Genomic DNA, 16448 nt, shown 5'->3' with positions numbered 1-16448 from the left:
ATTTCTTTTAAAAAAAAGTAATTCTGAAGAGAAAGGCAGAGATGAATTCTAAATTGTAATAGGAAGAGAGATGCCTAGACACTAGGAATCTAGTCATTATTTTACACTACACTACATAAATGAGTACACAAGTACCTCATTTCCATTCACAGCTTTAAATCTTTATAAAAATCACTTTATCTAACAGTGGCTCATGAATTTTGCAATAAATTTAAGAAAAATTATTTGTTTTTTACATTAACTGATGATATAGACAATATTCTTGTGAAAAAGGGAAAGTAGAAATGATAAAAGAAAGGGAAGAGGAAAGGAGGGAGATAGAAAAGAAAGGAACATGGGCAGGAATAAATGAAGGATAGATGGAAGGAAAGAAGAAAGGTAGAGAGGGTAAGAAAGGAATAAATAAATAATATGTTAATAAATAAATTTGTCTGGCTCTTCATATTCTAAAGTAGTGCCTAATTAATAACAATTTTGTGATAAATTAATTCTCCTATAACAAATCAATTTCTCATGGAAATCAAAGAGCAATTTATACATGTCATTGACTTTTATGCATGCCAGTGCTTTAACAGCAGTGTTGGTAATAAAATAGTGAGAGAAGTACTGATCTATTAGATATTTGATTATTTCCTAAATATTTTGTTCATAAAAAGTTTTTAGTAGTCTGAGTAAAAAAGAATTATAAATAATAGAAGACACTGCCATTGCTAAGCCATCATTGGAAAATCAATATAAATTATGTAATTTAATAAATGTTAAAGATAGAATCTTAAATTGGTGGAAAATATTTATTTAAGGACACATAGCAAAATTTTTATTTGAAGTAAATTATATTTCTTCCTTAATTTCATAGATGAGAGAGGTGATGGTTCACCTTGGCTTTACTTTTTCTGATGAATCATTTTAATTTTGTATTTTTCTACTGAGTGTGAATAGATATAAAAACAGGTGAGGTGAAATATTTTTAGACCCATATAAAGCCACAAACTGCTTAGTGTGACTCTTCCTGAATGGACCTAATGAACTAAGTCCATTTTTTCCTCAAACTTCTGTCTCAATGTTATGTTCTAAAAGCATAAAAAAAACTATCACAAGTTTAAAAAGGAAAAAAAAAATTCTGTAGAAATTGTATTTTTACTTCTAAAATCATGAGATTTCAAGATCAGTAGCTGAGCATAAAATACAATTTTTATTTAATTATAGATATTTGCATATCTATACATGAAATATGTTATTGTTTAATAAGCACTCCTTGGTTCTCTATTTCCTAGACAATATTTTTTGTCCTTATGGATTGAGGCTGCCTTATCACAGGATGCAACTTTCACATATAGGAAGTACACTGGCATTTGCCCCAATTCTGAAAAGAGACTCTATTTTACATTTCTGCATGCAAAGTATTCTATTACTGAATCTAAAGGGAAATTAAAGTCTCTTCAAACACTGGAGCGGTTTGAAATGATAACCCAGAGTAAAGATACCAACAAACAGAACACTATAATTTCTCAGGAACACAAAACTTTTGCAAACAATTGAGAAAGTGAAACCACAAAAAACTGGATCATGGAAAATCACTTTGTGGAAAATTACCAAACCCTAGGGGAAAGGAACTCTACATGTTTATGAACTCTCACAGAAATCTTTTAAAATTCCACTTGGAAATCAAAGAACAAACTTTCTATTTTTTCATTTCCCTGAGACCTTGTTGAAGAAAGCACTTGAGAAGCAATGGAAACCTTGTCAACATAGACTGCCAGAGATGTTCTTCCTCTTTCTCTTAAAGGAAGAAGAAAGAGTGGGATACAAAAATATCACATTTTGGCCACCACTGAATGAAACTAAGTTTAGGATACCTTCACAAGAACTTTTCTCATTTTTGCATTTTCTGAGAGAATTTCAAATTGTGACATAGTCCTTAATTATGCATTTGTTGTGGTCAGGCTGCCAAGTTCAACTGGAAGAATGAGTCTATGAATAATAACTGTATACATAGGTGAGCTTCAGAAATTTCTGGCTTCTAACATCCTCAGCTCTGTTGAGGTTAGAATATTATCTATTTGAGTGTATTAACTTTATACACTCAAAGTATCTTAAAACAAATAAAAGTTTCCTTCTGCAGCCCATAATACACATGTAAAAATGCCAAATAATGCCTATTATAAGAGAATATAAATAATTTTTGTTGTTATTAGGGGTAGCTATTACTTCAAGTCTAATGCAGTTAGAGCTATTTTCAGCTTTTTTTGTCAAGCAAGTACCTGTAATTTTGAAATGCATCAAATACATACATTTGTCTTAGTTCTTCAGTAACATTTTATTTATTGTTTGTAAAATATTCTACCATGTATCTTCTCACATTCACTCCATCCTCATGTTTTAAATTCAACTGTAAGATATTATCAAGATGTATAAAGATACAGTAGTGGCATGGTATATTCAAATGCTGCTGTACCATCTGAGTTATTGACAGAATATAAAATATGCTTCTTCCACCCCCACACTGCCATATGTCACATGATAGGAGATTAAAGGTAAGAAACAGTGATTTATATCACAGAATGGAGTCTTCTAATTTTGTCCTTTTAAATTTTTCACTGTGAATGTGGTATCATATATAAAATTACTTTCTTGATTTGGTCAAAGAATTTTAAAAGACTGAAATTCTGAAATACTTAGTTTGTAGGTCAGGGTTTATCTTCTAAAATGAGCTAAATAGTTAAAACAACAGAAAAAGAGAAGGCCAAAGCATTCGTCTGTAAATATAAAGGTAGAAAGAGAAAGAGTAATGTTTAATCTATTTTTTTAATTTCCAGAAATAGGAGACATTTTCATTATTAGAAATGATATCTTCACCATTGTGCTTTGTACAAGTTTATCGACCTTAATTCACTTTTAGAATAGATTTTTAAGTTTCAATTTATGAGTACAGAAAATATAAACAGGCTCATGATTTAAATTCTCATTAGGAAAATGTACACTTCAATAACAAATACATTATTCTTATGATTGCTTCAGTTTTTCTACCACACTGTGTAGATACTTTTAAAAATAATAATGACATCACTGTTTGACATTTTTAATTTATTATTTGCAATCCGTGCTCTTAACAGCTTTATTGGCTGTCATGAGTCGAGAAGCTTGAACAAATGTTACTATCTCTATGTGATAGGACAGGAACCTTAGGCTGATTGGCTTGTTAATGACACAGGGCAGGTATGCCAGGATTTGGAGGGTTTTTTTAGCAAACTGGACATGCTTTTCTGTTTAACTTTTTATTCTGAGCTAATTTTAGATTAATAAAAAGTCACCACCCTTCATTCAGTTACCTTTGATGTTATTATCTAATAATACCATGGGATTATTTTTCAAAACTATTTAGTAAGCATTGATAATCTTCTAACCAAAACAGCTGATTTTAATCATATACTCCCACATTTTTCACTGTTCCATATGTCATCTGGGCTTCCAATATAGAATAACACATAGTATTATGAAGAGTTACCCTTCACATGACTTAATATAGTAAAGCTTGTCACCACAAGCCACAAGGATGCTGTACCACTCATCATCAAAGATTTAAAACTAATTTTCGAAATTCTTTTTATCTGAAAATAGAGTTCTTAATAATTAAAGAACTTTTAATTCTAAAATGGTTTTAACCTTTTAATTTGCAAGGTAAAGAAAGTGCTAAGGTTAAGAATTATTTAATTATTATGTTGATATAGAACCCTGGTCTTTATCTCAACATTCAATCATTTCTTTTTTTTACAATGAAGCTATTCAAAATAATAGTGCATGGAGTTAAAGGATCTGAGGTCACAAAAATTTCTTAAGGGATAATTAAAGACATTTCAAAATGTTGCACATTTAAAAAATATCATGTCCTTGTGGTGATCAAACAAGTATTTTGCATTTATAAATAAGTAAAAATATGAGTGAAAGCATTTATGGGTACTTGTTTTCCCCACTCATCAATAACTTCCGGCATTTCTCACTGCATAAACATTTTTTGTCTGTTTCCTTACCAGATTCTTACAAGAACCCTATGGATAGAAACTCATATTATACCCATTAACCTAAGCCTCTGTCTACTCTAAGCGTTTTAATTAAACCACTATGCTAGAAATAGTAGAAGAGCCTGTTATTAAGCCCAGGTTCGTATGAGGATAGAGCTGATGTTCTTATTCATTTTCATTTATTATCTTTCTTGCTTTGGAAAATAAGCTGACCATTACTGGATTCTACATTGATTTTCTTTACCTTTTGCTAAATGGTTGTGGTTGATAGAATGGCCTCATGGACTTTGCTTTGTGTTCTTGTTTTCTTGTGATAATTTTCAATTGGATATGCTGTTTATAGTGCAGCAACTATCTAAGAATGTATAAAGCATTTGGAAAATAGTGGAAGTAGTTGTTTCAAAATAAGAAAAAGGATGAATATCATACACATAATTGTTTATATTTTTAAATTCACTAATATTTTAAATTGTTTTGGTTAACTCTCTCTTCTTCAATTCACCCATTTAACAGACACATATGTGTGTGTTTCTGTGTATATATATTCCATTTGATATATTGTTAGGCTAATAATCCATCAAAGTAATATCTACTTTACCTAGGGAAAATTCACTCCAAATTTTAAATAATTGCTAATGAAGCAAAATTCACCAACTGATCTATATTACATCTTCTGTTTCTATCACAAAATGCCTAAGGAATCAGATGCTTTAATTTTTACAGGTGAGTAGAGACTTTAAAGTCTTTCCTTGTTCTGAAGTCCTTGCCAGAAACAAACAAACAAACAAAACACCTCGTTCCCTATGGAAGATGACTTAGACAGGGCCCAGGGGTTCCATATTAAAATTCCAGATGGAGAATCTGTTGTTGACTTGAAGTGAAATATTTCAGGAGTAGACACGATTTTAAAGTGCATATTATCTGCATGTTATTTTTCTTCTCTTTAAAGATAGGGGAACCCTCTGTTTAGGTGTGATATTCAAGTCATCCTTTATCTTATTCCATAATAAAGCAGACAGGATTAATAAAATGCAGACCTGCTTGGATGTGGCTTAGAATGATTCTCAGTTATCCAACATAGGAAGCTACTATTAATTAACCAAATTTGACACTTCAGAAAAAATGTGTTTCTCATGTCTGCCACAATAGGGTACTTCCTATGGTCCATATTGAAACACTCACTATTTTAAAGTATTTAACAATTTTGCTCAATTTCATTTTTTCCTGGTTTCCTACTATAATATCCAAGAAATTTCTAATTTTGTGTTATAAATGATGACAGAAGCAATGATGATAATTTTGCATGTGAGTGCAACCAAATTATTGATATTTATAATACCATAAATTGTTCAAAAGCACACTTTTCTGTCTTACAATTGTAGATGCCATGTTTTCTCTTTTACAATTTTGACCCTTTCCTTGGAAGTTATGCAGAATCAAAGAATTATAACTAAATTTGTGCTTCTGGGACTGTCACAAAATCCAAATGTTCAAAAAATAGTATTTGTTGTATTTTTGTTTGTCTACATTGCAACTATTGGAGGCAGCATGCTAATTATAGTGACCATCATATGTAGTCCTGCACTGAGGGGAACTCCCATGTACTTCTTCTTGACTTTCCTGACTTTCCTGGATGAGTGCTTCTCCTCAGTCATTGCTCCAAAGACAATTGCAGACTCCCTCTTGGAGAGGAAGACCATCTCCTTTCAAGGGTACATGATGTAGATCTTTGCCATACACTTCCTTGCTGGGGCAAGGGTGATTGTTCTCACAGCCATGGCCTATGATTGGTATGTGGCCATTTGCAAGCCCTGCACCACTCTTCCATCACAAACTAGAGGCTCTGTATTTCTCTCAATGGGATAACCTGGACAGGAGGCTTCTTGCATTCTATTGTACAAGTTCTCATCACTTTCCAGCTGCCGTTTTGTGGCTCCAATATCATCAATCACATCATGTGTGACTTGCACCCATTACTGAGTATCGCCTGCACTGACACTCACATCTTTTGCCTTTTTGTGATTGTCAACAGTGGGTCTGTCTGCACCATAATTTTTTCCTTGTCGCTTGTCTTGTATGGTGTCATCTTGTCCTCTCTCAGAAACCATAGTTCTGAAGGACGGATGAACGATCTCTCACCTGTGGATCGCACATCGCTGTGGTGGTTTTGTTCTTTGTCTCATGCATATTTACATGCCCACCTCTCCCACTGCAATCCTCTCCCTACAACCCTGTTCCTATCATACTTAAAACAATCACAAGAGGTTTCATCATTCTATTTCATGTATGTATATGAAACCCCTCAACTGTATTCCCTCACCTTCATTTCCACTGTTTCTCCCCTTCTCCATCCCACAAGTAACCTCCTGTTATACCTATTTTTATAGTCCTGTCTTTCTTTCTTAATTCCAAAGTCAGTGTTTAAGTAGATTTTTCAAAAGTATTCCTGCTATGACTATACTTTGGTCATATCAACCCTTTCAGTTACTCTCTCTCCCTCCCCCCATTATTCAACAGCTTTCGTTACAGATGGGTTATATCATCTACCTGCACAGATGTAATGTATTTTGATCTTGTTGACTATCATTCTCTTTTCCTTTCCTTCTTTCCCTGAATTCCATACAAAAGTTCCACTCTTATAAGCATGTTCTACATATAAGTTTGTATAAGATCATGTTTATTATTGTGTATGTTTATCTTTTGATCTCCCATTTATGAGAGAAAACACTTGACCTTTGTCTTTCTGAACCTGACTTACTTCACTTACCATGATGTCCTCCAACTACATGCATTTACCTTCAAATTACATGGTTTCATTCTTCTTTATGGCTTAATTAAATAATAAAATTCCATTATGTATGAGTGGTATCACCAGATCATATGGGAGCTTTAGTTTTAGCTTTTTGAGGAAACTCTATACAGCTTTTCATAATGGTGGCACAATTCCCACCCACAGTGCATAAGTGTTCTTATTTCTCTGTATCCTCACCAATATTTGTTCTTTGTGTTCTTAAAAATAGCCTTTCTAACTGGAGTGAGAAGAAATCATAGTGTAGTTTTGATTTGCATTTTTTTCATGGCCAGGAAAGTTTATTTTTGTTCACCTGTACCTCTTTCTTTCAAAATTCCTTATTCAATTTATGTGTCCCTTTCTTTATTGGGATGTTGATTTTTTGAGGGGTTGAGGTTTTTGAGCTCCCTGTAGATGCTAGATATTAGTCTTTATCAGATGAATATCTGGAAAAGATTTTTTCCCATTCTGCATGCTGTCTCTTTAGTCTAGTAAAGTTTTCTTTTGCAGCGCAGAAGCTTTTTAGTTTGATGCAGTCCTGTTTATTAATCCTTTCTCTTAATTGCTGAGCCATTAGAATTCTATTTATGAAGTTGTTGCCTGTACCTATATATTCCAATTTTTTTTATTACTTTCTGTAGTTGTTTCAAGCTTTAAAGTCTTATATTAAGGTCTTTGATCCACTTTGAGTTGATAATTGTTAGAGGGTGCGAGACAGGTATCAATTTTCATTCTTCTACATGTGGATATCCAATTTTCCCAGCAATATTTGTTGAAGGGGCTATCTTTTCACCACCATGCCTTTAGGCCTCCTTTGTCAAAAATCAGTTAGCTATAGCTGTGTAGATTTATGTCTGGATATTCTATTCTGCGTCACTGGTCTTTTTGTCTGTTTCTGTACCTCTACATTGGATTTTTTGCTCAGTATTGCTCTGACTACAAGAAGTCTTTTGTATTTCCATGTGAACTTTAGGATTGGTTTGTCTATCATCTGTGAAGAACATTGAGGTCATTTTGATGGGGATTGCATTGAGCATCACGTAGAATGCTTTCGACAGTATTACCATTTTCACAATATTGATTCTACCAAATCAGGAGCATTGGGGATCATTCCATCTTCTGATGTCTTCTTTTATTTTTTTATTTCCAGTTACTTTAGAGGTTATTGTAAGTTGGATTGTTTCTTTCTCAATCTGTTCATCATTGATATGTAGAAAGGTTATTAATATTTGTATGTTGATTTTGTATGCTGATACTTTGCCAATGGTGTTTATGATTTCAATGAATTTCCATGGAATTTTTAGAATCTTTTAGGTAGAAAGTCATATCATCTGCAAAAAAGGGATAGTTTGACTTCTTTCTTCTAATTTGAATTCTTTTTATTTCTTATTGTCTTATTGCTCTGGGTAGAAATTACAAAGCCATATTAAATAAGAGTGGGGAAAGTCAATTTCCTTGTCTCTTTCCTAACTGTAGCTGAAATGGTTTCAATTGTTCTCTATTTATTTTGCTATAGGTTTGTCATATATTGCCTTTGTTATGTTGAGGAACATAATTTCTCTTCCCAGTTTCTTTGGTGATTTTATCATTAAAGGATGCTGAATTTTGTTAAAGGATTTTACGGCATCTATTGGGAGGATCATGTGATTTTAGTAGTTGCTCGGTTTATATGTTATATTTCCATTATTGATTTGTGTATGTTGAACCATCCTTTCATCCCTAGAATGAAACTGAGTTGGTCATGGTATATGATCTTTCTGATATGTCGTTGAGTTTGGCTTGCCAGTATTTTGTTGAGAATTTTTGAGTCTATATTTATTCTGTTGCATCCTTGTGTTTTGGAATGAGTGTAATACTGGCTACATAGAATGGGTTTGGTGTGTTCTTTACCATTCTGCTTTCTGGAAAAGTGTGAGGATCATCCTAAGTAAAAAAGGACACATAATTCCTCATTAAATCTCTTATCTAATGCAGCTATGAATCCATCAAGTTTGGGGCTCTTTGTTGGAGGCTCTATTGGTGCTCCAATATCATTGCTTATTATAGATATATTTAGGTGGTTAGTATCTTCCTGGTTCAATTTTGATGGTGAAATGCATCTGGACATTTATCCATTTCTTCTAGGATTTCCTTGGATATAAGTTTTCTAAGTATTCCCTAATGATCCTCTGGGTTTCATTAGTCTTTCTGGTTATGTCCCCCTTTTCATATGCAATTTTATTAATTTGAGTCTTTTCTCTCCTTCCTATAATCAGATTGGCTAAGTTTTTATTGACTTTTATTAATGTTTTTGAAGAACCAACATTTGGTTTCATTGACTCTTTGTGTAGTTTTTTTGGTCTCAATTGAACCAGCCTTCCAGTCCAAAAAATGATTTTACATTTTGGTGGTACTGCAGTTTGAATTCAGTGCTTCATGCTTGGTAGTTAAGTATTCTACCACTTGAGCCACTCTGCCAGCTAGTCCTGATAATTATTATTACTCTCCAACTGTTATTTTTAGGTTTGGCATATTCTTGTTTTCCGAAAAACTTAAGGAGCATAATTAGGTTGTTTATTTGAGATCTCTTTATTTGTTTAATACTGGGACTCATAGCTATAAACTTTCCCCTTACCATGGTCTTTGCTTTGTGCCTCAGGTTCTGGCAGGTTGTATTTTCATTTTCATTAGATTCTAGGAACTTTTTGACTTATCCCTTATTTCTTTGATGACCCACTGGTCATTCAACATTCAACAACATGTTGTTCAACCTACGTGTATTGGAATATTTTCTATAGTTTCTTTTGTTGTTGAGCTCTAGTTTTATTTCCATATGATACAGAGTATTAATATGATCTTTTTTGGAGAAATTTCTATGTGCTGACCTTAATTTTCAAAAATAGTCCTCCCTAAAATAAAATTATGGTAATCATCCTGAGTAAAAAAGGGCTCATATGTGTTTAATTTAAGGAATAAAATTAAAATTTTAGATTTTTAAAAAGCAGCATGTTGTTATTGGAAGGTGGGTGATATTATGGAAAAAATGATCCAAACATCCACAGGATTCAACATAAAGAGCATGAAATAATCTGTAGTTTCTGATGAGCAGCATTAATGTGTATAACAGTAACTTTGTAATAGTAATGTCGCTTACTCCATCCAGTTTCAAGTTATGGATTCTCAAATCTACTGTACACACAATATAGATAAATTTCAGTAATTTTGGAGTAATGAACAGTAGTAAAGGGATTGGATCCAAACATAAGTTCTGTTTTACAACACAGTAAGTTTCAATTTCAAAACAGCAAGAAAAATAATTATGCACTTATGCAATCGTCCAACTAGAAAAATTCATTAAAATTCAATCTCCAACTAAGCTCCTTATATCAAAGTAATTTCCAAATAGTATATACTGCAATAATATAGAATAATATCATAACAGATGAAATGACTAAAGACCTTTTAAGCAAAGTATAAAAAAATAGAGAATATTGACCATAGAAATGCAGAAATATTGCTACAAAGTCAAAAATTACTTGATAGCATAAAAAATTCAAAAGTAAATACCAGCTGGGAAAATGTAACTGAGTGTACAATGTTAAAAGAGAATTTTACTCATAATGTTATTATAAAAATTAGCCTGGAAAAGATCAGTAACCACAGAAAACTGGTCAGGCAAACTTTAAAAGTGAAATAATGCTCAAATTATGTAAAACAATGAATTTAAATTACAATAGTCAAATTGTCCCTCAAATTGTAATTATGAAGGGCAGTTTGTTTGAGAGTATGGACAAATGAATACTCGCGTAGACTTATGGAAGTAGCTCATTTTTCAACTAATACATGGATGGTATTTTGGCAGTAACTATGAATACCAGCGCTTTAAATTTCCATGGCATTTGACTCATTATACAGCTTTCAGGAACTCATACAAATAGTCAAAGTTTGTTTTAAAATTATTTATCAGAAAATAACTGCAGACCAGTTGAAGAGCACTGAATACATTAACTTTAGTACATTTTAATAAGGGGATATTATAAAGAGAAAACTGAAATGAGGTGTATTTATGTGGGCTGTCATATAAAGATCTTCAGGATGCTGAGAAGTAATTACAAACTTTTATACGCAGAAATGTCATCGCTCAGGCTCATATGAGTATGCTTGTATTGGTTGTGCTGTTATAAGTGATCACTATACTTTACATGTGCTACATTTTTACACCCTGTGGGTACCTTGGTCAAGAATAAATACTTGATGAATCTAGAAACACTGTATGATGACTGTATCTGAGATACCACTGGGAGACTGTTGTGAGGGATGTAAAGATTTTTTTCCTACAATTTTACCATTTTATATGGGTTGTGTTTTTATCAAAATACTTTTTTATTCTAGACTTTAAAGAGTATTACAATAAAAATTCATAAATAATATAACTGCAATCAAGTAAGGAGAATAGCTTACAAAGTAATACATATTTAGCTAGAATAATAAAAAAAATCACTTTTTAAAAGAATCTAATAATAAAAAGACAAAGCAATAAAAATAAATGCATTATTACAAGTAATTTAACTTAAATTTTTATGCAAATCAACTTTAAATCCATTTAACCTAAAATAAAACAATTTAAAAAGTAAAATATTTGTAAATCAATCTAAGTATAAAAATTTCATTCAATAACTTATTATGTATTATTTATTGACTCCCTACCATTCATGCACTGCACCTTTCCAGGTGTACCAATCAGCAATACGTTATAGAGCTTATATTATAGAAGAGAAACTGTGACTGACAATAGAAATATGTTTTTTTGTATTTTAATTATACTTATGCATGGGAATTGGGAGGACTTGATGCAAATGACCTGTGCCTAACAACTAAATGGCTCTCCTTTATGGTGGGTAACTCACTTATTTTCAATTGATGTGACTTTTCTTTGATAGATCTTCTTGCATTCGCAATCCCTGAATTTCTCATAGTATAGACGAGGTAGTTCAACACATGTGCTATGACTTCACTAACACACTCAATAGTAATGATTTCTCAGGGGAGAAAATAAATGGATTTTGATTGCTCCTTTGAAATGTGCTGGGTTCCTGTCATGATACTAACATACAGGTTGAGATGACTATTTTTGTGGGACACATTTTTATAGAGAAATATCACAAGCATTGCCATATAAGCTAAGAATAAATTGATGTTCTGTGTCCAGCTATTAATCGATGTTTTTCAATTTTAGCTAACACTGTAACATAATAAGTATATAGATGTCATAAAATATTAGAAAGAAATGATTACAAGCAAAACCCTTGGCTTTAGATATTATTTATTCAGCAAATCCAAAACAGTTAATTGAAAAATCTCTCACATTAAAGAGATTTAAGTTGAAAGTGAACTTAAATGTGAAAGATCTACATAATGAAAACCATACACAAAAAAATCTATTAAGGACATAAACAAATAGGAATATTTCATGTTCCCTTATAGAATGATTCGATATGATCAATATGATTTTTTTCCAAATTGATTATATGTTTATTTAATTATCATTGAAAATACGCTACTAGATTTGTGCAACATTCTGAAATTATTTCAAAAATTAAAAATATGATTTTAATAAGACTATTGAATGAGAAGCCTTTTATTGCATATGAAAATCCACTTCCTTGACCTAAAGTGATAGAGTATTGAGTTAAGAATAATGAATAAATCAAATTAAGACAGTTTAGAATAGATAAATAAATATTTGATGACAAGATACAATGAACATAGTATATCAGACTAAGGAGGAACAGTGGATTTTTTTCGTGTGTTGAAAAAATATTTTCAGAGCAATAAGAAAACAGTTTTTATCATAGTGAAAAACAAATATTCCTATATTAATTAAAAGATTAGATTGTAAGTGTTTTCACACAAAAAATTTTTATGGGAAGTAATGCATATGTAAATTCACTCAATTAACCTCTCTTTCATGTACACATATTTCAAAACAACATGTGTACATCATAATGTACATGATATTCTTGATCAATTAATAAGATATAAAAGAAAAATATTTACCTCAAAGTGACAGAGGTTAATATGAGAAGGGGATCAGGAACCAGTGTAAAGATCAGTTGTAGATGAATCAACTTGGGTTGTAACACATTTGTACATGAAAGCAATGTTAGGAATCTCTCTGTATAGCTATCCTTAACTCAACTAGCAAAAATGCTTTGTTTTCCTTATGCTTATGTCTTCTCTTCAACAAAATTAGAGATAAGGGCAGAACAGGTTCTGCCTGGAAGTGGTGGGGGGAGAGGGTGGGGGAGGAGGGCAGGGGGAAGAAATAACCCAAACAATGCACACACATGTGAATAAATGAATAACAAAAACAATTTTAAAAGAAAAATATTTTAAAACAAAGTTAATTTAAATGAGAAGTTTGTATTCATCAAAATAAATGATAATGGTGTAAAGAAGAAGCAACAGAAAAACAGAAGACTCTGTGATACAAATGAAAAACAATCAGTATATCAGATGCCTAAAGAACTTCGTGAATTCAATGGGAAGATAAGTAGAAAATCAGGGAAAGGAAATAGACAGTCCATAGATAATATAAAAACTGAATATGAAATAAACATGTAAGAATATGCACAATTTTAGCAGCAGCAAGGAATATCAAAATTTTAATAAACAAGCTCTTATCTATTACATTCACAAAAAAATGAGCATCTCAGAACACAAAGTATTGATAAGGATATAGAGCAATGGACCCACTAGTCATTGCTGAGGTACAACTTACAATACAGCACTAGGGGAAACCTAATCACCTGTACAAGTGAATGTGTGATTATACTGAAAATAATTATTTCAGGATGCCCAGAGCAAAACAATTTGCAACATAAAAACATGAACAGTATAGATGGCCTATGACTGAATGAATACATATTCTGTGGAATATTTACACAAGGAAATAATGACATTAAAATGATGTGCATCCATAAAATACATTTGTAGTGGACATTAAACTGAAAAACAAAATTTTTATTTTACCAAAGTATGACCTTTTTTACAGTACATTTTATTAGGAAAAGAATGTAATTTCAATCAATGAAGTCAGTCATCTCTACAGAAAGAGAGAATAAGAATGACCCCAATGTGCATTCTTTTTATGTCTATAAGTAAAATATTGAAGTTGAATACTACTTTTAGGGAATTCGATACTTATACTAAACTAAACATTTCTTTACTGATTTCTTCAACATCATGAATTATAAATAAAATACTTTCTTTTTTGAAAAAAGGCAAAATTTCACAAGTTAACTAATGAAGAATATGTTTACAAAATGGCTTAGAATGATTTTCCTTAAGCAAGTACATATTTAGTCAAAAAGAACTAGAATCATCATCAACCACATCTCATCTCAGAAAGATTTTCACAATAATATCTGCAATCCAAATGCTTGAACTTGAGATGCCTACTATTCATTATCCAGAAATTCTCTATTGGATGGATTGGGATATCAAAGGATGACTTTGTTCTCCATTTTTATTGCTTTGAATAATGAGAAGCATTCTTATCAAATCTGTTGAGGAGTCTACAGTACCATTTCTTAGAATTTGTAGCATGTTTGTTGCTTTAGAAGTAGTTTTCTCTTCAGTGTGGTATTCTAATTGCAGTGAGGAAATTACACCAGAGTTTTCCCATACAATTTTTCATCTCTGAATTTCTCAAGGTATATATTAAAGGATTAAACATGGGAATAACAACTGTATAAAAAATGGTCACATATTCATCAATGTGGAAGTTGTAAACTTGTCTAAAATACATGAAAATACAGGGAACAAAAAAGAGGACAACCACTGTGATGTGTGAGCTGCAGGTTGACAGGGCTTTGCGTCTCCCTTCCAGACTGTGAGTCTTAAGAGAGTTTAGGATGATTCCATAGGAGATTAGGAGAAGGATAAAGACCACTGTACAGATTGCTCCACCATTGGCAACCATAGTGAGGCCTACAAAGTGTCTGTGCATGCAAGTTCCAGCAATGGGTACATGTCACAAAAGAAGTGGTCAATGACATTGTGACCACAGTAAGGGAGATTGTACACAAAGATAATTTGAACAAAAGAGTGTGCAAAACCTCCAGCCCAGGCCACCACCAACAGAAGGACGCAAACCCTTCTATTCATAATTGTCAAATAGTGCAGTGGCTTACAGATAGCCATATAGCGATCATAGGCCATGGCCACTAGAAGGAACACCTCAGAGCCACCAAAAAAGTGTGCTATGAAGATCTGGCCCATACAAGCTGGGAAAGAAATAGTCTTTTTATTATAGAGCAAGTCGATAATCAACATGGGTGAGATTACAGTGGAATAAGCAGTATCTATGAGTGACAGATAGGCAAGGAAGAAGTACATTGGGGAGTCCAAGGAGGGGCTGACAATGACAGTCACCGCAATGAGCAGGTTGCCCACCATTGTCACAACATAGCTGAATAAAAACAGGATGAATAGTGCTTTTTGCCCATCAGGATCCTGAGTGAGGCCCAGGGGGACAAATTCTGTTACATTGTTTCTCTGTGTCATCATTTGCTCTTCTATAATCCTTTCATCATGAATGAGAACTAAGAAGAACAGGTAATGCCATAAAATTCTGAACAGGACTATGGTATCTTGTCACAAATCACATCTTCATTAAATCTTCTGCACTGTGTAACCACAGTAAATATTTAATTGACATTTACTGATTTCCTCTTCCAATAAGCCCATGGAACTTTTTGTGCATAATTCCATTTCCTATAGGATGATCTTTTTATTAGTGTATGTTAATTGCCCAAAAGGGTTTTCATCATTTTCCATATATGCATAAATATTTTTTGATCAAATTTACACCATCAGTTACTCTTTATTATTCACATTCTTTCTCCATCTTTTATAATTTCTAATTGCATGATCCTTTTAGGCTAAATATGCAAGTTTTTTTTTCTCAAGGTCTCAGTGGAACTTTATAGAGAAGAGTAACAAAGGCATCTCAGTCATTCATACATTTAAACTACTTACTTAGCATATGCTAATTCGTGGCATCAACATCAGCAAACACACATGAAAATAATTTCTCTTTTTATTAAACCAATTATGTAGTTTTGTCAATAAATCCAAAATATCTTAACTAACATAGAGCCAGTTCTTCAAGTTGGTGTATTTGTGGAGATTAACTTTACAGTATCATCTTTATAGTCACAAAAAAGCACCTGTCCAGGAACATCAATTTCAATGCTATGACCTTACATTATTAGAGATCTGTCTTCCATACCTAAATGGATTCACGGTCTTCATATGTCTTTCATGAAATCTCCAAATCCTGGATTTTGAACTGTATTAAATAATTCCAACATTATTTACCACATTTCTCACTATACCAATTACTTTATCTGACTCTGACTATCTTTTTTTCAGGTGCATTAATATTGTTCATTTCATCCTAGCCTACACCAATTTGTAGCACATTTAGATTCACTATCACAATCATTAACAAACATTTTTAACTGACCTGAACTAACCCATGACTCTCATAAACTACTGAATCAGCAGCTAATATACTTTTTGAGAGTCATGCTCCAGCTATATAGTGAGTTAGATAAAACAGGAAGAGAAAAAAAGAGAACAGTGGGATATCA

General features: G+C 32.3%; 1 pseudogene; it reads right to left on the bottom strand.

The window, feature by feature from the left end:
- Positions 1 to 14425: 14425 nt before the first annotated feature.
- Positions 14426 to 15357, bottom strand: LOC109701789 (olfactory receptor 4A5-like; annotated as a pseudogene).
- Positions 15358 to 16448: the final 1091 nt, after the last annotated feature.

The sequence above is a fragment of the Castor canadensis genome, chromosome 1, assembly GCF_047511655.1.
Source record: "Castor canadensis chromosome 1, mCasCan1.hap1v2, whole genome shotgun sequence".
NCBI lineage: Eukaryota > Metazoa > Chordata > Mammalia > Rodentia > Castoridae > Castor > Castor canadensis.
Note: the sequence above shows the minus strand (reverse complement) of the source record. Positions and strands in the feature narration are given on the sequence as shown.